The sequence below is a fragment of the Ascaphus truei genome, chromosome 5, assembly GCF_040206685.1.
Source record: "Ascaphus truei isolate aAscTru1 chromosome 5, aAscTru1.hap1, whole genome shotgun sequence".
Taxonomy (NCBI): domain Eukaryota; kingdom Metazoa; phylum Chordata; class Amphibia; order Anura; family Ascaphidae; genus Ascaphus; species Ascaphus truei.
The window spans coordinates 298,015,869-298,040,817 of NC_134487.1; the positions used below are offsets into that span (position 1 = coordinate 298,015,869).

General features: G+C 52.4%; 1 long non-coding RNA gene across 1 annotated transcript; it reads left to right on the forward strand.

Moving 5' to 3' along the window:
• Positions 1-818: 818 nt before the first annotated feature.
• LOC142494610 (uncharacterized) lies at positions 819-23,909 on the forward strand. Its single transcript, XR_012801562.1, has 4 exons — positions 819-1,026; positions 2,442-2,574; positions 11,641-11,745; positions 22,509-23,909. It is a non-coding gene; the product is annotated as an uncharacterized LOC142494610 (long non-coding RNA).
• The last annotated feature ends 1,040 nt before the right edge of the window (positions 23,910-24,949 follow it).

The following is a 24,949-nucleotide window of genomic DNA, read 5'->3' on the forward strand; positions in this document are numbered from 1 at the left end:
TGGGCTTGTGGAAGTAGTCATTGAATATCAAATGTAATTGTTTGGCTATTACTGAACTTATCTCCTTAAGAACTCTTGGGTGCTTGCTATGGGGGCCAGGTGCCTTATTTACTTAAATTTTATCAAGCCGCATATAATGTCGTTAATATGACTATTTCCTTACTATATGTGGTATTACTAGTAAATGAGTAAGTCATAATCAATCGTCCATATACAGTATATAAAACCTTGATAATGTCATCTTATTTTTAAAAAAAATAACACACACACCTCTATATATTTTGTTTGATTTACTGGCATTCACAACACAACCGATTTAATAATATGCTTTGTGTTCTCACTACATTTATTATCATTATTTGTCAACAAATACAAGTACAGTTTCATTTACTAGTCTGATTATACCCACGTACAACCTTCACGTTACATCGCCAGTAACCAACCTCTCACACTGATGAGACCCAAAAGGTCGAAATAACTATCTGTGAGTAGGGTTACCGGCTCTGCACTTCTTTAAACCAAGCGATGCTGAAAAGCTGTGTAATACGGCAGGCATAAGTTTATATAGGATCCATGTTAAAATGGATGAGAAGTAAAGAGTGACACACTGTGCTCCATTGCATGTCATTACCCAGAATCCCTGGCTACACTGGAAGCATTGTATGCTAAGAGATAATGGGGATAGACAGGTTTGCAAACCTGTCTGAGACGTGCAAATGCACCACAAGTGGTATTTTAATTTACTAGTCTACTTGTAGATCTGATACAACCGCAGTGCATTTTCCTATTTACTACAAAACAAGCCTTAGCAAACTGACTCTAAGTAAATTGCCCCCATAGTATGAGAGTGAGTACTGTCATATTACAAATATGTATACCTGGCGTGGGGCAATGCTAATTGCACTTGTATTTATCGTGGGAGTAGCAGAATTTGACAGCTTCAAGCTCAAAGCATGAAACGTTTTTTTATGAAGAAAGGAATTAAATAGTCAAACCAGTTTAAGCAGAAAGTGCAGAACGTGTGTGGTGAGTACTGCTTTCCTACACTTGGTAGGTAGTATGATAAAAGACAGCTGTTGAGTTTAGTGAGCAACATGTTACGCATATTCACATAATATAAACATGCAAGTCTGCTGTCTAAGATGCATAAACCAGCTAAGAAAAAAAAACATTTCTTTTTTTTAAACCCATTCTCCCTGCACCTAGTATAATATTTATGAAAAGATTGTTCCCACCTAGCAGAAGCAATTAGTTTGGTTAGAACAATATGGTTGAGTGTAGCACAAATTCATAAAGCCTTCCACGGAGATGCATTCTGGAACTACACTCACTACAAGCGCCACCATGGGAAGCTGGGGGGTGTTGGGAGCTGGCTAAGGAATGGGTAGTATAGGTAGGGTAGCCAGAGTTTCAAAAATACGAACCGGGACACATGAACAAAATTTATTTATAAAACAAATTACATCACTTAAAAATAAATATTATAATGGTATTTTTACAGATAGTGTTAGGACCTGCAAAGGGGACATGCCTTGGTGGGGCTGCAGGATTATAACGCTTTGACCAAAGAGTTTGACTAAATGCCCCTTACAGCGGATGCAGAGTAGATTGATCTGGGTCCCAGACCTCTGGATGATGCTTGGCCTTAGAGTAATATTGAGGCCTTGCTCTCAGCTCTGATCTTTCTATCACAGCCCAGGAGGGACGGACTGGCATGTCTCACCCCCAGCCAGGAGGAGACAGCACTCACCACCTCTCTCTAGGAGGGCTGGAAGAGAACTCACCATTTTAATTTAGCAGTTTCCTCTCTGAGACACCAGATGGGGAGGGCACAAGGTCGGCACCATAATTGTCTATACACAGACCCTGTGTCACCACCACTCCTGTCACTCAGAGTCAGCATGAGGGGGGTCAATACCCCTAGGATAGCCTACCACAGCCTATAGCTACTAAGGACTTAAGTGACAAGAGGCAGAGAGGCAGTCTGGACAAGCCATGGATACATAAAGGTATTTGTTTAATAACGTCCCCCCGTATTATTGATTTATTTCAGTTTCCTAACATAACACAAACTCTCGAGTGTAGCAAAATGACGATTTGGTTCATATTAAAAAATTGTTTAATTAGAGATTACCAATATATTCTTTGATATGATCGATCACATAAAAACATACAGTGTCTATTTTTACGGTTTTAAGAGTTTTAAATGAGTCCAAACAGGGCAAAGCTAAAAACCAGGGACATTTGAACGGTTTTGAGAAGATTGTCGGGACATCAGGACGTTTAATGAAAATCCGGGTCGTATGGTCACCCTATATATAGGGTATATATCTTGGACACCTGTTCCATTTTCTGCTGTATGCTACTGATGAAATATGCCTATGGTGAAAACAGCAGCTGTGTAAAATCATTGGGAATGAATTTACATTTTTTTTTTCAAGTTGGAAAAGTAAAAAGCAGGAGGGGGAACTCCGCATGGACTCTAGGACATTTGGTGCCGGACTTTTTGCTGGTGCCTGGCCGCAACTCACCTCGCCGCCGGGACAATCAGCTGCCGACTGCTTCGTTGGTAAGGTAAGACCCTAACCTTACCGCTTGCACTAAAACCCCCTAATAATCCCTAATACTAATGCTTCCCCCTACCCTAAAAACCTTAACCCCCTAAAACTTATGTAGCCAGGTCCCCCCTGTCTGCCAAGCCCCTCCCTCACCTTCCTGGCGATCGCGGGTGCCGCCGAGCCCAATGGCGGTCCCGTCGGCCGATCGGAAGAGTGGGGGCGGTCAGAGTCCTGCTCGGGGGTTACCGGGGACGCGTGCGGCCGGTTGTCAGGGCCGCGATCGCGTCGTTAGGGCTCCCGAAGCAGGGCGGCGAGGGTGCCGCCAGCTTCTAAGTATTAGCGCATGCGCAGTGCAGATTTTGGTGCGGTGGCCAGCCAGGGACATTGCGCATGCGCAGTGATAGCGCGCGAACCCTAGCCTACCAGGGACAGGCTCTTGGAAGGGACTACAAGTCCCATGAGCCTCAGCTGCGCCCCACGTGATGCCAGGGAGCCAATAGGGCTGAAGTATTGCCCTGCTGGCAAGAAAAGATACATTTCGCGGGTTTTGCAGCTACGCAGTCAGTCAGAACCAGGACAAGCTAGGGGAAAGAGGTGAGTGCAGGGGTGAGTGACCCACTGCATAAGGCCAGCAGCCCCCTAGGTCCCAGTTAGGTCCTGAGTCACTGTGTAGCTTGTGGTGCTATAGGGACAGGCCCTAGATAGGGACACTGCCCCATTAGCTATTTGGATAGTCAGGGACACAGCGCTGAAGCCGTGCAGTCCTGCGAGGTGGGTTCTGGGCGCGGAACGCCACCAAAGACCCTGAGACTAAGGTGATATTATCCACGCTGGAATTCACCGGTGGCTGCGCAGTCACTCATATCATCTCACCTAAAGAGTGCGGGACATATTGTGTGGGGTTATTGGACACGGGGTGGGATCACCCGGTGTAGGTGGGAGCGTCCTGCGAGACGCAGTAGTTAGTGTCTCCTCCAGAGGGGGACACCTGTTATACATGAATACGTATTGCAACAGTAAAGTCATTGGTTATTTTACATACAGTGTGTTGAGTGAGATATCTATATTTGTTCTGCGAGGAACCACTCCTCCTCTGGCGGGAGCCATCGCAGGTGGGGGCGTTGCACCACGAGATTGTGTTATATGTATGTACCCCAGGTTCCCCGTGGCGGAAGCTCAACCCTCCTGTGAACCAACAGGTAACGCACCACACCTGGTAACATATAGGTTCCCCCTCACATACACTCTATATGCGATTGGGTGGGGGAATACCCGTTACACTTAGAAGAAGTCAGCGGCGGGTATTCCAGCAGCAGATCGGCTGCGGCGGAGTGTGTGTCTGCAGCTGAGCGCCTGTGCTGATTTGGTTGCAGCAAAACGGCCCATTCCGAACACAGCACCCTTATGTGGAAACCCATGGGGGTTGTAGCCACTCCTGCCTTCCTAATCTTCACGCCTGCATCCATAAGCCCATTTTTAGGTAAGGAGAATGGAGAAAGGATACAGTGATGCTGCTGCGTTTCTAGGTGTAAATTCAGCTTAAGGAAATAATATATGTTTTCTGCGGTTTGAAATAAGGCCTCATAACCATTCTAACAGAATCCAAACACCCCTCGCAGAAATAGCAATCGCTGTAAACATTTCACACATTTTAACTCCTTCAATGCCCACATAATATAGCCTGCTTTAACCTGGTTTCACCTTACCAGGGTTAGAGGAGCCTGCAAAGCACAGGCAGATGGGGTATTACAAATAAAGCAAGGGGGTTATATTAATGTGCTCAAGTGTAGATAACAAAAGAATATGACTGTAACGACGCCTAGTGGGGGTATATAATATATGGACCACACTGTATGGGAAAATGAATACAACCACAGAATGTCCTGGATAATGAGCCCTGACCACACCGCAGGGGAGAGTCCCGGTGATGGTCCCAACATGAAAAGGGAAGAAAAGAAACACACCATGGTGTGATACTGTAAATACTGCATGAATGGTAATGTCACAATAATGAAAAAAATGTCAAAGAGACTAGAAAAGTGGAGTGAAAAAAAAAAAGGTACAATTTAATAAAATCAACACTTAATTAGAAAACAATAAAAAGGAGCACAATGGCTGAGCAGGCGGTCGTCCAAGTCTGTCAACATAGCAGCGTACTTCTTGTTTCCTTTTGTGTGCTAGCAGGTGATTTGGGAAGTGATTACTCCGTTAAATAGTCAGGAGGTGTTAGGCCTCGGGTATGGTCAGCGCTTATGCTGAGGCGCGCTGCTGCTCGGCAGCGAGCCCCTGCAGCCACAATGAGAGCGGCTTTAGCAGGGGCTCGCGCACGCTTCCGGAAGCGTGCGGAAGCGTGCGGAAGCGTAAGTCTTACAAAAATGTTAAATTCAGGGCCGGTCACGTTAGCGGTTCGCCCAACGACGGCGAACCAGCTCCATGACGTCACAGGCTCCCCCCGACACGCCCCCGGACGGCGCGTGGACCAAGGCCAGGGAAAGCACCCGCTTTCCCTCAGCCTCCGCGCGCCTCCGCACGGCTGCAGTCCTATGGACGCAGCCTTAGGAGAGGAGATGCAGACGGGGTCATGAACTAAGCTCATAATTAAAGAAGCCCACCCATTTATTGCCTTTTTCATTGCTTTGCAAGACTTGATTTACCACCCGGAATGAAGCGACTGGAGAAGTTTGCACAGATTTCCACGGCCCAGCACATTGCGTGTCATTTTTCTGCCATTTTCACAGGGTTTCCGTCACTTATTAGATCACATTGTGTGCTCTGCTGCCCTCGGTTCTATCATTCCTTTAATGACATGCCAAGGAATCAAAGGGTGTGTTCATGCAAACTCGGGATGTGTCCCAGGACGCAACAACCAAAAGCAAATTGTAGTAAACATGGGGCAAGTTTTATCACTAGAAGTTTAGACTTTCTACCACCGGGTATTTGGTGGTCTTCTCGAGTTGCTTGATTCAGTCAGAATGGTATATAAAGTCTTGCAGAAACACGGTAAACTCGAAAGACAACTTGGACGAAGAAAAAAAAAAACATTAGTAAAGGACCCAATTATATTTTAATAGGCAAAAAAATAATTGCTCACTTTTTACTCTTAATTACTTTTAATTGTTTTGTTTAGCGAGGATCACCAAACGTGCATAAATACACCCCTTTTGGTTTATTTTTATGTGATTAAAAAGCGTCTGCCACAACGGAAAAGAGCGCAGTAAATCTGGCCTAGAAATGGGCTAAAAACCTTAAATAAATCATTCTGATGTAACTCCAGCGAAATCTCCAGTACTTTGCAGCAGTTTTAGAATTTAAAACATCAGGTCTCATTTTAATGAAATCCGTGAAGTAAATATCTTACTTTTTATGACTCTGAATACATGAGCGGGCTCCAACCCCCTTCGGTCGAACCACCCCTATTCAACAATTTATGCCGCCTCTTCCCCCTCCCAATAAGTTTGGCTGCAACTCCTTCCCCCCCCAACTTGGGTCCGAGGCAGGACTTCAGTCCTTGGCCCCGGGAAAGCTGTATTTTCTGTGAAAATTCAGTAGTGAGAGTGTACGTGCGGGTGTGTGTGTATATATATATATATATAGAACAAGCACAGACACACCGGGGGAAGGACAAGCACAGATAACATTCCAAGAGACACTGTTTTTAAGTATAGCTTTTGCTTGCTTCATTCATTGTAACATCGCCGGAAGAAGAGATCAGTGTATCTCAAAAGCTCTCACAAATAAAAGCATTTCGTTAGCCACAGAACAGTATCGTCTATTTATTTTTTGATTATTGAAGCTCGGCTAACACGGTACTGATACCTCTATATATATCTTATACTATATTAGTGAAAGCACTGTATGTTTGCCTGCCTGCCTGGATGTCCGGTGTCCCTAGCGGCAATCTCATTGGTCGCTTGGGCCGCCCGCCCCCGCACACCTCTCATTGGGCTCACACACTCACAACACCCCCTTGGCCCGTCCCCCACACCTCTCATTGGCCTGAGGCGGAGTGACGGGCCAAAGGTCCAAAAAGAATAAAATAAAAACACACACACACACACACACACACACAGACACACACACACACACACGGTGTTACAATTAGCGGGGCTCACAGTGTTAGCAGCACATCTCCCGCTCTCTTCCCCACCGGTCCCGGAGGCTCCGCCTCTTCCTCCGCCTCTCCCTGTTTCCCGCGCTTTCACTCCCCCCCCCCTCCACGTGGGAGCTGCCGGACGGGTGAGGGAGCTGCCGGACGGGTGAGGGAGCTGCCGGACGGGTGAGGGAGCTGCCGGACGGGTGAGTGAGCGGCCTTCACGTCCCCTCACCCCCCTTCACCTCCCCCCACTCACTTCCCCTCCACCCCCCCGGCGCCGCTACAGTCAGCGGGGGAGCGGAGTGATCACCTCCCCTCACTCACTTCCCCTCCACCCCCCCCCCCCCCGGCGCCGCTACACTCAGCGGGGGAGCGGAGTGATCACCTCCCCTCACTCACTTCCCCTCCACCCCCCCCCCCCGGCGCCGCTACACTCAGCGGGGGAGCGGAGTGATCACCTCCCCTCACTCACTTCCCCTCCACCCCCCCCCCCCGGCGCCGCTACACTCAGCGGGGGAGCGGAGTGATCACCTCCCCTCACTCACTTCCCCTCACTCACTTCCCCTCCACCCCCCCGGCGCCGCTACACTCAGCGGGGGAGCGGAGTGATCACCTCCCCTCACTCACTTCCCCTCCACCCCCCCCCCCGGCGCCGCTACACTCAGCGGGGGAGCGGAGTGATCACCTCCCCTCACTCACTTCCCCTCCACCCCCCCCCCCCGGCGCCGCTACACTCAGCGGGGGAGCGGAGTGATCACCTCCCCTCACTCACTTCCCCTCACTCACTTCCCCTCCACCCCCCCGGCGCCGCTACACTCAGCGGGGGAGCGGAGTGATCACCTCCCCTCACTCACTTCCCCTCCACCCACCCCCCCCCCCCCCGGCGCCGCTACAGTCAGCGGGGGAGCGGCCACAACACGCTGCCTCCCGCCTCAGATCCACGTGGGAGCTGCCGGACGGGTGAGTGAGCGGCCTTCACCTCCCCTCACCCACCCCTCACTACACTTCCCCTCCCTTCCACATCCCCTCCACCTCCCCTCACCCACCCCTCACCCACCCCTCACTACACTTCCCCTCCCTTCCACATCCCCTCCACCCCCCCCTTAACCTCCCCTCCACCCCCCCTTAAGCTCCCCCCCCCCCCCTTCACCTCCCCTCCACCCCCCCCCCCCCTTCACCTCCCCTCCACCCCCCCCCCTTCACCTCCCCTCCACCCCCCCCTTCACCTCCCCTCCACCCCCACCCCCCTTCACCTCCCCTCCACCCCCCCTTCACCTCTTCCCACCACTTCCCCTCCTCCATCTCCCCCCTTCCCCTCCTCCATCTCCCCCTTCCCCTCCTCCACCTCCCCCCCCTTCCCCTCCTCCACCTCCCCCCCCCTTCCCCTCCTCCACCTCCCCCCTCTTCCCCTCCTCCACCTCCCCCCTTCCCCTCCTCCACCTCCCCCCTTACCCTCCTCACCTCCCCCCTTACCCTCCTCACTTCCCCTCCTCCACCTCCCCTTTCCCCATCCCCCCTCTCCCCTCTTCCCCCCCTCCGCCCCCTTCCCCCCTCCACCCCTCTTTCCCCCCTCCACCCCTCTTTCCCCCCTTCCCCCCTCTTTCCCCCCTTTCCCTCCTCCCCCACCTTTCCCCCCTTTTCCCCTCCCCCACCTTTACCCCCTTTCCCCCTTCACCCCTCCCCCTTCCCACCACCTCCCCCCCTTACCACCACCTCCCCCCCTTACCACCACCTCCCCCCCCTTCCCACCTCCCCCCTTCCCACCACCTCCCCCCTCTTCCCCCCTTCCCACCACCTCCCCCCTCTTCCCACCACTTCCCCTCCTCCATCTCCCCCCTTCCCCTCCTCCATCTCCCCCCTTCCCCTCCTCCATCTTCCCCCTTCCCCTCCTCCACCTCCCCCCCCTTCCCCTCCTCCACCTCCCCCCTCTTCCCCTCCTCCACCTCCCCCCTTCCCCTCCTCCACCTCCCCCCTTACCCTCCTCACCTCCCCCCTTACCCTCCTCACCTCCCCCCTTACCCTCCTCACTTCCCCTCCTCCACCTCCCCTTTCCCCATCCCCCCTCTCCCCTCTTCCCCCCCCTCCACCCCCTTCCCCCCTCCACCCCTCTTTCCCCCCTTCCCCCCTCTTTCCCCCCTTTCCCTCCTCCCCCACCTTTCCCCCCTTTTCCCCTCCCCCACCTTTACCCCCTTTCCCCCTTCACCCCTCCCCCCTTCACCCTTACCTCCCCCCTTCACCCTTTCCCCCACCTCCCCCCCTCCCCCCTCCTCCCCCACCTCCCTCTTCCCCCTTCCTCTCCTCCACCTCCCCCTTCCCTTCCTCCCTTCACCTCCTGTCACCACCCCCCCCTTCGCCTCCTGTCACCCCCCCCTCCCTTCACCTCCCGGCAACCCCCTCCACCTCCCGTCACCCCCCCCTTCACCTCCCCTCCACCCCCCCTTCACCTCCCCTCCGCCCCCCCTTCACCTCCCCTCACCATCCCCCACCACCCCCCTCACCACCCATCCTCACCTCCCCTCCGCCCCCCTTCACCTCTTCTCACCACCCCCCACCACCCCTCCGACCTCACCTCCCCTCCTTCAACGCCTTTCTCCCACCCGCACTTCTGCCTTTCACCCGCCCACCGCTCACACCCCTGCGCCACACAGCCGCCGCACGCACTCAACAGACACCCGCCACACTCGACAAACACCCGCCGCCTCTCACCCACCCCACACACTCGACACACACCTGCCGCATCCTGCCCCTACGCAACAATATCACTGACCAGCTGTCACCCGCACTCGCCACACACCCGCCGCCTCACACCCTAGCAGGACCCCGACCCACAGCCAGCACTCACTACCCACGTGCCACCCGTACTGAACACCCACCCGCCGCCTCACACACGCTCACACCCTAGCAGGACACACGCCTCACATTTTTACATCACTTATGTCACCAAAATATACATTGTACTGTGGTGTGTTTACAATAAACCATTTTTAAACAACATCGTATTACATTTTCTTCCATCTTTCTTTTCAATATTATTATCCAAACTTTACAACAAACAGTCACCTATTGTTCCACCATTTAGAAATAATACTACCTATTACGCATTTACATCCCGGGCAACGCCGGGTCTCTCAGCTAGTATATATATATATATATATATATATATATATATATATATATATATATATATATATATATATATATATATATATATATACTGTGTATATACACACACGTGTATATATATTATATGTATGTACTGTAATATGCATTAAGGAACCTCTGAACCCCATCAACCCCTGAAGAAGATCCCCTTGGGGACCGAAACATCGGGCTCATGTGTGTTTATGGGTCAATAAACACCCTTATTTTTGCATCTATTTTGTCTTGTGCTGATAATTAGACCATTCTGGTCTTTTCTTTTCATTATATATATATATATATATATATATATATATATATATATATATATATATATAATATATATATATAAAATTATATATATCTATATATATATATATATATATATATATATATATATATATATATATATATACACTTGCTGATATACCCGGTGTTGCCCGGGATTGCAGGGGGGGTGGGGCAAGGAGGGGGGGGAGGCAGGGAGGGGGGGTCAGGGTAGGGGTGGGGGGGCAAAAGGCAGGGTAGGGGGTGGGGGGCAAAGGGCAGGGTGGGGGGGCAAAGGGCAGAGTGGGGGGGGGCAAAGGGCAGGGTGGAGGAAGCAAAGGGCAGGGTGGGGGGGTAAAGGGCAGGGTGGGGGGGCAAAGGGCAGGGAGGGGCAAAGGGCAGGGAGGGGGGCAAAGGGCAAGGAGGGGGGGCAAAGACAGGGAGGGGGGGCAAAGGGCAGGGAGGGGGGGGCAAAGGGCAGGGAGGGGGGGCGCAAAGAGCAGGGAGGGGGCAAAGGGCAGGGAGGGGGGCAAAAGGCAGGGAGGGGGTGGCCAAAGGGCAGGGAGGGGGGGCAAAGGGCAGGGAGGGGGTGGGCAGAGGACAGGGAGGGGGGGCAAAGGGCTAACCCTAATATATATATATATATATGTAGCGGTCATGTAAAATGCCTACAGTCATCTCTCCTGCTAGCAGTAAGGCCTGGTAAGTGTGGGCATGCCAGCAGTAATCATGGAGGTTTTCCCTCACACCCTGGTGGGGTGCCCTGTGTATGGATGGGACTGGTCACATGCTCTGACTCCATGGTTAGTGATGTCAGAGGTGTGTCAGCCTCAGAAGTTATATAAGGCACAGCACTGTGTTCTAAAGTTAGTTCTACCTGAAGTCTGAGTTGAGGAAGGAGTTCGGCTAAGAGGAGTAGTTCAAGTTCTGCTAGAGTGTCAGTTATGTTATAGTGACTCCATGGGAGACTGTGTCCAGGGACCTGGCACAGGGCAGTGATTCCTGCGGGAATAGTGAATCCCTGATCTAGGTGACATACCTATCAAAGGGGAGCACGGGCGAGATGATCGGCTGAATATACCCATTGTGGAGGGCAGCTATGCCCACCGTGACAATAAAGATGGAGCTGATCAGAGAAACCCCTGTGTGTGAGAGTCCAATGATTACACAGGAGGTTGCACCACCGAGGAGTTCCTCGTCAGGATCATCCCCATGCGGACGCAGGGACCCTGGTGAGGTGGAGGCGCTGAACTGGAACTAGGTGAGACTCAGCACACTACCTCAGCTGCCTGTCTGGACGGGTCCTCCCCACACACCATCATGCGGGAGACTCAGGAGTCCTGTAGCCAACAGGTCACCACCATACACTATCACACTGTAATGGGGACCGGTTAGACCACAGGGGCCAATGTGAGTTTGGGTGGGTCAGGCCGGGCCAGAAATACCGTTACATATATATATATATATTTGTATTTTAATTCAAGACGAATTTAATTTAAAAAATATATATACAAATGTCAATAACAAAACAGTGTTGTTTGTTAGCAATGCAAAGTATCTGGAATGTCTCCTCTTCCTCACTAGTGTTCATTACTGGACTGTCGAGAAGATGATTGGCCTGTTGATTATTACAGCGGATTGTGATTCAGTAGTTAAAGACCCGTTCCCGGTGACTGAGTCGTTAAGCAGGTCTGTTTGCACATGTGTTTGCGTGTGACTTCTTATATGATAAATGCAGTGTCCCCCAGAGTGCATGAATATGAAGTTATGGTGACGCAAAAATTCAACTCAAGCCCTATAAAATGTATGATGAACCAGTCTGACAAATCAGGCGGGGAATGTACAGGTTGAATAAAGATACCAATAGAACAGGAGAATTGCCAACTTCAGTCCTCAAGGGCCACCAACAGGTCAGGTTTTAAGCATATCCCTGCTTCAGCACAGGTGGCTTAATTATGACCTAGTACATTTCTATTTCAAACGAACATTCATAATAAGAAATGACCTGGACAGAAAAGTGTAATTTGTTATTGGGACGCATTTTGTAATAGGTTCAGAAGAAATGTAGCAGAAAACCTTTGTCATTTCTTGTGTTTCACACTTGTGTATTTACACTCAAAACCTTTGATGTCTGCACCATTTTTGAGTTATTTGACATTCCACCGCTCTTTCTGGCACATAGGTTAAACCAGCCAGAGCAAGTTCTGTCTTGTGAAATGCCTCAGAGCAAACTTCCACTGCAGCCACACCCACATTTTTGTAAACAGAGCAGGGCATACTATGAAAACTCAGTCGCTGGCGTTAGCTAACTCAAAGGGCTCATAACTCCAGTCCTCAAGACCCCCCACCAGGACAGAATATCCCTGCTTCAGCACATGGGGGCTCAATTAGTGGCTCTGTGCTGAAGCAGGGATATCCTAAAAACCTGACCTGTTGAGGGGTCTTGAGGACTGGAGTGGAGCACCCCTGAGAGCTAGAAGACGAAAAGCTTCAACCCTTTTGCTGCTGGAAGGGTCGGCAAAGTAAAAACAGAAGCGTGGGGCCTTCAAATATTCCTAGGGGTAGGGTGACCATGCATCCCAGGTTAACCGGGACAGTCCTGGATTTTCATAAAACGTGCCTGTGTTTTGACAACTCTCTCAAAATTGTTAATGTTCCGAGTTTTAGCTTTTCCCGGTTTGGATGGCGGTGGTGGAAGCAGAGGACAGCTGTGTAGGATGGCGGCAGTAGTGGAGGTGGCAGCAAAGGAGAGTGGGGGCGGTGTCCGACCCGGAACTCAGTCACTTCCAGTGGGGACGGGTGGGAACTTTTAACTGTGAGGGCGGGGGAGAGAGAGGGGGGATGGGGGGGGGAGAGGGAATGAAGGGAGAAATAAAAAGGGGAGAGTTTGTGTTATGTTAGGAAACTGAAATAAATCAATAATACATCATAAATGGTGACGCTATTAGACAAAATATTATAATATTTATTTTTTTGTTATGTCATTTGTTTTCAGAAATATTGTTTTTTACTTTAGAAAATGTGGTCACCCTACCGAGGGGTACAAATGTGCAATGCTCTGCAGTAGATACTTTTGTCCATAGTTAATATTGGCACAGGGGCCTGCAATGCACTGCTCTCGTAGGCTTCATAGGGAATATAATTCAGGTCTTCCAGCTGCAAATCCGGGACAAGATGCCCGCACCAGTTATATTAAAGAGAAAACTCCCATTGGTTTTAATTGGAAAAATGTTGCTTCATAAATAATTTTTCGCATTTTCCGTGCTTTTAGGGAGACTTGATTTAGCGTCCTGGTTGTGAATGAGCAAATGGATATGTTTGCGTTGTATGGTAGACCACCAAATACCTGGTAAAAGGGAGTGTAAACTGCGACCTCTGCAATCCAAAAACTTGCCCCACACTTACAATAAGTTGCTCTAAATGTTGCAATCTGGCGCAGAGCACAAATGGGACTATTTAGGTTAAAAAAGGGCAAAAACAAACACAGACATCCTAGAATACCTTAGGCGTCCGCTAATCACCATGTATTTTAAAGTCTTTACTTCCAAGTTTGCATGTCCTGAGTGAGGTACAGTAATATGCATTGAAACATTATGTGGTTTACTAAAGGAAAGAGGGTCCGTTTGCATTCGTCTTCACTATCTTTCCCTGATAGTCTTTGTTTGTGCATCTGCTGTCCACTTAAATGGTCCTGGATCACCGCTTACCTCTCCTATCGTAGCTTCAGTGTCTCGTTTGCCAACACCTCCTCATCCTCTGTTGATCTTCCTGTGGTGGTACCCATGGGGTCAGTCCTTCTTCTTTTTTCACATATCTAGGTGACCTTATCAGTTATCACATCTCTCGGGTTCAAATATCACCTCTATGCAAATGACACGCACATTTACTTTTCAACCCCTGACCTTACACCTGCTGTACAGACCAAGGTCTCTGAATGTCTCTCCGTTATATTATCCTGGATGGCCCTCCGCTGACTCAAACTTAAGATGTCAAAGACGGAGTTCCTCATACTTCCTCCCAAGCCTGGCCCTACTGCTCCCTTCTACATTACTGTTGGCAGAACTATCATACACCTAGCATCACAAGCTGGATACTATGGGTTCCTTGGGTCAATTGTGCATGTCCTGACACATGAGCATGGTCATACATTCGATTTGATCTTCGCGCAGGGTGTTCAGTGCTGGGGTCGAAAGTGGGGCCTCGTACTTTCTCTGGTATTTCCTCCAGCTCCTCACCTACGCTACGTCACGTTGTCATGGCAACACATTGCAATGTTGCGTTGCGGTGTCACATTGTCATGGCAATGCGTAAACATGTGATGTTGTGGCGTCGCGTTGTCACAAGCAGAAGATACCGGAGGTGAGGAGCAGGAGAAGAAGCTTACAACTCCGCAAAGAAGGTAAGAGGTACTTACAGAGGCACCACACTCTCCCCCGGGCAATCAGGTTCAATGTTGTGGGGAAGAGCATGGGGGCTCGGTCCACCGATGGTACCGCCATAAAGCCGGCCTTTACATAGGGTGTTTCATCTCCATAGGACCACCCTGTTCCAATTCTGCTACAAAAAAACAATACTAAAAAAAAAGTAAGGGAGGTGGGAAGTCTCTGCTTTGAGAAAACACAATCACATCTGTTATTTATATAATACTAGCTGATATACCCGGCGTTGCCCGGGCGTGGAAGGGCAGGGGGCATGGAGTGGAAGGGGGGGGCGTGGAAGGGCGGGGGGGAGTGGCGTGGGGGGGAGGGGCGTGGAAGGGCGGGGGGGCCAAGGGGCGTGGAGGGCAAAGGGCAGGGAGGGGCGGCAAAGGGCAGGGAGGGGCGAGGGAGCAAAGGGCAGGGAGGAGCGGGGGGGCAAAGGGCAGGGAGGGGCAAAGGGCAGGGGGGGCATCACAGGCACCCACTGACACGGGGGCATCACAGGCTGCACCCACTGACACGGGGGCATCACAGGCTGCACCCACTGACACAGGGAACTTCACAGCCACAGGCTGCACCTTGTCCCACAGACAGAGCTGCACCCACTACCAGGCTAAGGACAGACCCAGTCACGTCCTGTACAAAGGCCATGGCACTTACACACCGCCTGCACACAGGCCGCGGGTGGCACTGACCTGCCGGTAGCCGCTGTCCGTGGGGTTGAAGTCGCTGCCCCCAGGCCGCAGGGAGAGCTGCAAGTGTGGGAACCCGTGCAGCCAGTACAGGAGGCGGGTCACAGTGCGGAGAGTGCGAGGAGCGGACACAGCGGCATCCCGGGGAGGAGGGGGGCGCGCGGCGCGTGCACACAATTGAGAGCCGTGGGGGGTGTCCCGGGCGCTCGCTCCGCTCCCCCGCTGAATGTAGCGGCGCCGGGGGGGGGTGAAAGCGCGGGAAACAGGGGGAGAGGAGGAGGTGCGCGCATGGCATCCCGGGGAGGAGGAGGGCGCGCGGCGCGTCCTTGAGAGCCGTGGGGGGTGTCCCGGGCGCTCGCTCCGCTCCCCTGCTGACTGTAGCGGCGCCGGGGGGGGGGGGGTGAAAGCGCAGGAAACGGAGACACGGGGAGAGGAGGAGGTGCGTGCGTGTCACGATGACTTGGAGGCTGATGTTCGGGGAGGAAGAGGCGGAGCCTCCGGGACCGGCGGGTAAGAGAGCGGGAGATGTGTGTGTGTGTGTGTGTGTGTGTGTGTGTGTGTGTGTGTGTGTGTGTGTGTGTGTGTGTGTGTGTGTGTGTGTGTGTGTGTGTGTTCACTCCGCCTCAGGCCAATGAGAGGTGCGGGTGCGGGCGGGCAAAGGGACCAATGAGATTTCCCCTAGGGACACAGGAGATGCAGACAGGCATACAGTGCTTTCACAAATATGTAATAAGATATACACTGGCGACACACTTTATTCGAGCTCGGCTTGTCCCACGAATTCGGGTATACCCGGGTGTATTGAGGTTTGTGACTGTTTTCTGCCCGAGTGCATTGAGGTATTTTCCAGGCAGGGATTGAAGCATTTTATTCCCGCTGGCTGCAATACTGCACAGTATATATATATATACTGCATTACAATTCATGAATTTATGCCATCTGGTAGACATGCAAAGCATTGCAGCCTATTAAATCCTAATCATTATCATTTAACAGATCAGCCGCCCGTCAGCCAGGCTTGAACCCAGGCTGGGAAGGCAAACGCAACGGGGCTTGTCAGAGGTGAGGAGCGGCGCATTCCAGGTATCTGCCAGGTACATACTGGGTATTTGCTCGAATAAAGTGTGTCGGTGCAGTAAGTACTAATGATATTAGGAATGTGGTTGCATAGTGTGAAGAAAATGTGTTAGTCATATTTCATTAGGGTTACAGTTAATTAAGACGCAATTAAACTGTGCAGTAAATGCACGTGACTATCGCTGGGATTAATATCACAGATATAGCAAGTCATCATTTAGCAATTCAACAAAGTAGAACGAGGTGAGGTCAGTCCTGCCCCTATAACGGAATGATACATGAATGACGCATTCCAAACGTCACCCTATATAACGCCCTTCAACATCCACACCCACAAATCTTACTGGAAGCAGCTGTGCGGCTGGACGATACCCCAACCTGAGGTATACTCCATCTCACTATGAGCAGCCACTTTACCTTTTGTTTCAACATTGTCCCTCATTCCCTCTAGAGTGCAAGCTCTGAGGATCAGGGCCCTCATTACCTCTGTATCTGTTTGTGCTTATTTATATTTGTATGCAAGTCCTGCTAATGTAATTGTCACATCTCCGTACCCTCTGTGTACCGCGCGCGCGGAATATGTTGGCGCTTTACAAATAAACGATTATTATTATAATGCTATCTGTGATTCAGTGCAATTAAATACTGGCAAAGCCCGGAAAAAAGTTCCCTTAGCATAATGAAGAAAATATGTGAGTGCACAAGTTCCTGAATGAGGAGTAATACACACACACACACACACACACACACACACACACACACACACACACACACACACACACACACACACACACACACACACACACACACACACACACACACACACACACACACACACACACACACACACGTACTGAAGAGGCGGTGAGTGTCTATGGCTGACAGAAATAGGAGAAATATGTGTGTATATATTATTACTTTTCACATTTGTCCTGCATAGCCTTGAATCTGGCTTTTGCCAGTTTTTAATTGCACTAAATTACAGAAAACCTAATGCGTCCGTCATTTAACCCTTTAGGCACTTTCACATATTTCACAAAGTTTAGCCCACAGCACAAGAAGAAATAATATGCATTTAATGTAGGTAAATGCTGAAACGGAGTTTACTTTGACGGCTTGAATCATTTTTTGATCAAAAGATGCAACTAAATGACTCCTTTGTTATGAGACCTAGGATATAAATGTAGCATTTCACTAATAAATTGCCAGCCAATTGGGGAGGGGCGCAGGGTTTGTGTATTTGATCTCCAATAATTTAGCAATAATAAAAATATATGTTGGTAGCCAAACTGGATGAACAGAGGATTTTAATATACGTAGCCCCCGTTTCCCGGCTATGAATGGTGTAACATCAGATTAGTCTGTAGCAGAGCCCCCTCTTTAACTCCGGTGAGGGGGAGCTGATGCAATGCCCGCCGGAGCTCCGCACAGTATCGGGAGAGCGGGGGCAGCCATTTTGTGCGTCGCACATGCGCAGAACGGTGAACAGCGCATGCGCAGTCAGGTAGTGCGGCGGCCATTTTAGGCTTGGCTCCGCATACACTACAGCGGGACTACATGTCCCAGAATCCTCGGGGGAGAGATGCAGGCTTAGTTGGAGAATATAGAATATCCTTGGCGCGCAAAAACCCCGCGAGGCAGTCTGGCGGAGGGTGGCAAGAGAAAAGGTCGTTTCCAGGGATCAGTGCCCCTGGATTAGGCCTAGGCTTGCCCCCTTAGGTCCCAGCTAGGCCCTGAGTGACCCCAGCTGAGTATTGCAGGGAAAGCCCCAGATAGGGACTCTTTCCCATTAGTGTATTGTAGTACGGTTGCACCGGTGACCGGACGGACATGCGGCGCTCTGCGGCCGGGGACCAGGTCACAGGATTTGGGACATTCAAATGAGACACTCCAGCTGGAGCTCACCCACGAGGTGGACCAGGATCCTAAGGAGTGAGGGGATTGGTATTGAAGACCCCTCGGCGTGGGACTTGGAGTGGCCAGGAAGGTATCAGTGCACCAACCATTCACAGAGGTAGCGCTACCTCACATTGGGTGAGATTGACTGGGAAGGACACCAGGGGTATTGGTGCCACCACACCCTCAGTACTTGGAGGAACCATCACATGTTGGGGTACTGCGTGTACCTTGAAAGTTACAGTTATTATTGTTATTGTATGTGTGTTCAGTAAACATTGGTTATATACCTTGTGTGTGTATCATTCATTACTGTGATTGGTTCCTATGAGGGGTTATCCGGCCAACGCTGGGATCCCTCATAGGTGGAGGCGCTGCACTGATAAGGAGAAAGAGCTCACCCCAGGCTCCCAGTGGTGGAGGCTTAGCCTCCTGTGAGCAAACAGGTACAGCAGCACGTGTAGTTTCCCTTAGGCATAGGGAAAGGGGGCTACAAGTCCATAAAACATAATTGCACAGTCTCAGCTATTTAGCTGGTGTGTGGCTACGTGCTGGCTGGGCATGGCTACGTGCTGGCTGGGCGTGGCTACGTGCTGGCTGGGCTTGGCTACGTGCTGGCTGGGCTTGGCTACGTGCTGGCTGGGCTTGGCTACGTGCTGGCTGGGCTTGGCTACGTGCTGGCTGGGCTTGGCTACGTGCTGGCTGGGCTTGGCTACGTGCTGGCTTGGCTTGGCTATGTGCAGGCTGGGCGTGGCTAGGTGCTGGCTGGGCTTGGCTATGTGCTGGCTGGGCTTGGCTACGTGCTGGCTGGGCGTGGCTAGGTGCTGGCTGGGCTTGGCTACGTGCTGGCTGGGCGTGGCTAGGTGCTGGCTGGGCGTGGCTAGGTGCTGGCTGGGCGTGGCTACGTGCTGGCTGGGCGTGGCTACGTGCTGGCTGGGCGTGGCTAGGTGCTGGCTGGGCGTGGCTAGGTGCTGGCTGGGCGTGGCTAGGTGCTGGCTGGGCGTGGCTACGTGCTGGCTGGGCATGGCTAGGTGCTGGTTGGGCGTGGCTATGTGCTGGCTGGGCGTGGCTAGGTGCTGGCTGGGCTTGGCTACGTGCTGGCTGGGCGTGGCTAGGTGCTGGCTGGGCTTGGCTAGGTGCTGGCTGGGCGTGGCTATGTGCTGGCTGGGCGTGGCTAGGTGCTGGCTGGGCGTGGCTGGGTGCTGACTGGGCGTGGCTACGTGCTGGCTGGGCGTGGCTATGTGCTGGCTGGGCTTGGCTACGTGCTGGCTGGGCTTGGCTAGGTGCTGGCTGGGCGTGGCTAGGTGCTGGCTGGGCATGGCTAGGTGCTGGCTGGGCGTGGCTAGGTGCTGGCTGGGCGTGGCTGGGTGCTGACTGGGCGTGGCTACGTGCTGGCTGGGCGTGGCTATGTGCTGGCTGGGCTTGGCTACGTGCTGGCTGGATGTGGCTAGGTGCTGGCTGGGCGTGGCTAGGTGCTGGCTGGGCGTGGCTAGGTGCTGGCTGGGCTTGGCTATGTGCTGGCTGGATGTGGCTAGGTGCTGGCTGGGCGTGGCTGGGTGCTGACTGGGCGTGGCTTGGTGCTGGCTGGATGTGGCTAGGTGCTGGCTGGGCGTGGCTAGGTGCTGGCTGGGCGTGGCTGGGTGCTGACTGGGCGTGGCTAGGTGCTGGCTGGGCTTGGCTCAGTGCTGGCTGGGCGTGGCTACGTGCTGGCTGGATGTGGCTGGGCATGGCTGGGTGCTGACTGGGCGTGGCTACGTGCTGGCTGGGCGTGGCTACGTGCTGGCTGGGCTTGGCTACGTGCTGGCTGGGCATGGCTACGTGCTGGCTGGGCGTGGCTAGGTGCTGGCTGGGCTTGGCTATGTGCTGGCTGGGCGTGGCTAGGTGCTGGCTGGGCGTGGGTAGGTGCTGGCTGGGCGTGGCTGGGTGCTGACTGGGCGTGGCTACGTGCTGGCTGGGCGTGGCTAGGTGCTGGCTGGGCTTGGCTATGTGCTGGCTGGGCGTGGCTAGGTGCTGGCTGGGCGTGGCTGGGTGCTGACTGGGCGTGGCTACGTGCTGGCTGGGCGTGGCTATGTGCTGGCTGGGCTTGGCTACGTGCTGGCTGGGCTTGGCTATGTGCTGGCTGGGCGTGGCTACGTGCTGGCTGGATGTGGCTAGGTGCTGGCTGGATGTGGCTAGGTGCTGGCTGGGCGTGGCTGGGTGCTGGCTGGGCGTGGCTAGGTGCTGGCTGGGCGTGGCTACGTGCTGGCTGGATGTGGCTAGGTGCTGGCTGGGCGTGGCTGGGTGCTGACTGGGCGTGGCTTGGTGCTGGCTGGATGTGGCTAGGTGCTGGCTGGGCGTGGCTAGGTGCTGGCTGGGCGTGGCTGGGTGCTGACTGGGCGTGGCTAGGTGCTGGCTGGGCTTGGCTCAGTGCTGGCTGGGCGTGGCTACGTGCTGGCTGGATGTGGCTGGGCATGGCTGGGTGCTGACTGGGCGTGGCTACGTGCTGGCTGGGCGTGGCTACGTGCTGGCTGGGCTTGGCTACGTGCTGGCTGGGCATGGCTACGTGCTGGCTGGGCGTGGCTAGGTGCTGGCTGGGCTTGGCTATGTGCTGGCTGGGCGTGGCTAGGTGCTGGCTGGGCGTGGGTAGGTGCTGGCTGGGCGTGGCTGGGTGCTGACTGGGCGTGGCTACGTGCTGGCTGGGCGTGGCTAGGTGCTGGCTGGGCTTGGCTATGTGCTGGCTGGGCGTGGCTAGGTGCTGGCTGGGCGTGGCTGGGTGCTGACTGGGCGTGGCTACGTGCTGGCTGGGCGTGGCTATGTGCTGGCTGGGCTTGGCTACGTGCTGGCTGGGCTTGGCTATGTGCTGGCTGGGCGTGGCTACGTGCTGGCTGGATGTGGCTAGGTGCTGGCTGGATGTGGCTAGGTGCTGGCTGGGCGTGGCTGGGTGCTGGCTGGGCGTGGCTAGGTGCTGGCTGGGCGTGGCTACGTGCTGGCTGGATGTGGCTAAGTGCTGGCTGGGCATGGCTAGGTGCTGGCTGGGCATGGCTACGTGCTGGCTGGGCGTGGCTAGGTGCTGGCTGGGCATGGCTACGTGCTGGCTGGATGTGGCTAGGTGCTGGCTGGGCGTGGCTAGGTGCTGGCTGGGCGTGGCTAGGTGCTGGCTGGGCGTGGCTACGTGCTGGCTGGGCGTGGCTAGGTGCTGGCTGGGCATGGCTACGTGCTGGCTGGGCGTGGCTAGGTGCTGGCTGGGCGTGGCTAGGTGCTGGCTGGGCGTGGCTAGGTGCTGGCTGGGCGTGGCTAGGTGCTGGCTGGGCGTGGCTAGGTGCTGGCTGGGCGTGGCTAGGTGCTGGCTGGGCGTGGCTAGGTGCTGGCTGGGCGTGGCTAGGTGCTGGCTGGGCGTGGGTAAAAGTGCAGTATAGAAATAGGCGCCAGGAACCTTTATAAAAGGAAAACGAATTTACTGAACAATCGTTCAACACAGTTCACATTTATAGTCACAGCACAATACACAATCGACTGAGCCACTGATAGAGCTACCTGTGCTGAAGCCGGGACATCCTTAAAACCTGACCTGTTGGTGGCCCTGGAGGCCTCGCGTTGAGAACCCCGACTTAGGGGGATATCTTTTTTTTTTTAATTCTTCCAGCAGCAAAACTAGTGCAAAGATATAGCACCCGCTTCAGCATCTGCAGTGCCCTGAACGCTGGTAATTAGTGTTATACCGGGTCCTACATTTCCTGAAAACCGGGTAACGGTTACCCGGTTACCCAGTTACCCAGTTACCCAGACGGCACTTACCTGCAAGGTGAGGAAGAATGCTGCGGAGGGTGAGGAGGACCGCAGCGCCATCTGGGAGTAGCGACAGACATCCTGGTGGCGGTGACAGCGGCAGATGTCCTTGTTCAGCCGGCGGGAGCAGCAGGAATCCTGCACACAGCTAATGCCGGTGGGAGCCGTCGTCTTCCTCACCGGTCTTCCTCACCTTCCGTCGCCGGCTGCAGGTAAGTGTCGAAGTATTTTCAGCTACTTTGAAATTACCGAAGCCGGTTCCGACCAGGGGTCCCAGTCCCCTGCTGCCGGGTCCGGGTAGCTGAAAAAGTGCCGGGTACCGGGTAATTACCCGGTGCTCGGTACATCACTACTGGTAATATATAGGTGTGTGTGTGTGAGTACTACCCAGCTCCCCTGATACAAGGAATAAGTAAAGGCCTGTGCCAGATCAGACTAGCAACAAAATACGTTTTAACGCAATTAGAAAGCACATTTATGGCATTAATCGCACTTTAAGGTGATCAATGGTGTATACATTATTAGTATGTTTACGATTGTTGATGCATTATACTAACATTTCATTGTACCCTAAATGTTATCTACCCCTTTTTAATTCTTACAGCACTTTAATTCTGAACAGTGGGCGAATGGAATTGAGGGAGCGGGATCACATATGTAGACAACAAGAAAAATGCAAATAGTACAGCACAGTAATAAAAATGATGATTAAGTATAGATAGAGACCTGTAGGTATTATACTCACATACGTGTGAGTCAATCAAGCATGTCACACTCAATGGTGTACAGAAGCAGAAGCACACTCTGGGTGCAGAAGATGGATGTGGGTGTACTCGGGCAGAAGGCGGAGAAACACCATAGCGTAGACCGTATATATATTCCTATTTAATAAAGAAGCACTTTCACAAGTGCGCACTTACAATTTAAAATGTAAAAATGAGCATGTAAGAATTGACAGATGGAGCGGACGTCCTCACCGCTCCGCGCTTGATGGAACCCGGAAGCGTCTTGCAGGGCGTATTTCCAAATGCAGCCGCAAGAAACACCACTCCAAACTCGGCGTCGGTCCACCTAAATGTCGCTCCGCTATCGCCTCGATTCTACGCGTTTCGCTATCTTCAATAGCTTCCTCAGGAATCGTCACTTTAATTCTGAAAGCAGTTTTGTTTCTGGCTGTGTTAAAGGATTCTTAGGGACGTTGGGGGATTATTTATCAAAGTCTTGCTGCAAAACTGAGACAAAGGAAGCGCATCAGATTTAGCATGGCGACAAAATGTTGTTTTCAGCTTGCAGTTATTTGCAAACCCTTGGTTTCTTCCCAAAAAGTAAGGAGAGAAAATCTACCCCGGGAGTTTATTAGGGAGACTTTCCTACGTTGCAACACAGAGCCACTAAATTGTAATGCATTTACATCACCATTCACGCACGCACTGCCTTCTGACATACACTGACTGCCTACCAATGAATAACAGGTCCCCAATAACCACTTGAAAAGATCACATGCAGAATAATTGCAGTCTGGGTTTGCTGTCTGGGTAATTGGGAAAGGGATTAAGAAGTACAGGTTCTTCCTGTCTGCGCAGATAAAATCATTTCTGAAATGACCATGGTAGATATTATCAGAGTGTGTCCATAACTGCTTAGGATATACAAGCCTGTGCCAGATCGCTGTCATGCTTCCCCTCTACATGTGAACGTGCAGCGGTCACTGTCTCAGATGGTGGGACTGCCACACACACTGCACTTTACTGTTTGCACTGGCACACAGCAGTAACTCCTACACCCTTTCTTTCACCTGCACATCTTTAGGAGATCACACATCTCTATTTCCAGTCATTCTACTACCCACAGACAACCTTTCTGTATGGACCAACATCACTCCGTCATTAATGAATTGTACATTCGGATTTGCAATCACAATCCTCAAGGCCACCAAATAGGTCAGGTTTTCAGGATATCCCTGCATCAGCACAGGTGGCTCAATCAGTGGCTCAGTCTTTGATTGTGCTGAAGCAAGGATATCCTGAAAACCTGACCTGTTGGTGGTCCTCGAGGACTAGAGTTGCCCACCGCTGCATTAGAGTAATTGAATGGACTCTTCCGTCATAAGATTTATACGCTGGGATTCACTAACCACTGCATCAGTTATAGCATCGCAGTGCCATGCTAAGGTAACTGCCATTAAAGCTGCAGACCAAGCAATATCCTACATGTGTGTTTTTAATAAATCAGTTCTGTGCTATTAGAAAATACTTGTAGCATTCTTGAAGTGAAATTTTTTTGTTGGCACCTACAGAGATTTCATGGGAAAAAATCCTTACCTTGTAACGAAAAATCATAACGCGGGTGATGTCACGCTCCTAATGGGCGCGCGCACATCGTTGTGCATGCGCAAGTGCAAAAAAACAATATTCCAGGCCGCACCGAGGTTAACACTATACGCATGCGCAGAAGAGGTGGTGAGCCACGGCGTACATGCGCAGAACCCAATAGTCGCTTCCCCACATTCGCAATACAGCCGGTGCGTCTAACGTCGTGTGCAGGCACGCCCGGCGCCATGCGCAGCCAGCACGGCAAGCATGTGCGGCTCGCACCGCGCACGTGTAGGCCCGCTCAGCACCGCACGCATGTGCAGGACCCCAGAAGTCAGCCGCAAGTTCCATAATCAGCCTGGACCCCTTCCAATCTCTCTGCTGCACAGTTGGTCCCCCTCTATACAGAGTCACTCACACACCCACACTCCCAGTCATCCATACACCCACCCACACAGTCAGTCACACACCCAGTCACCTCACACTCCCAGTCACCCACACACCCACCCACACAGTCAGTCACACACCCAGTCACCTCACACTCCCAGTCACCCACACACCCACCCACACAGTCAGTCACCCATCTAGTCACCTCAACCCAGGTCAGTCAGTCACCCAAACACAGAGTCTTACACACACACACACACACACACACACACACACACACACACACACACACACACACACACACACACACACACACACACACACACACACACACACACACACACAC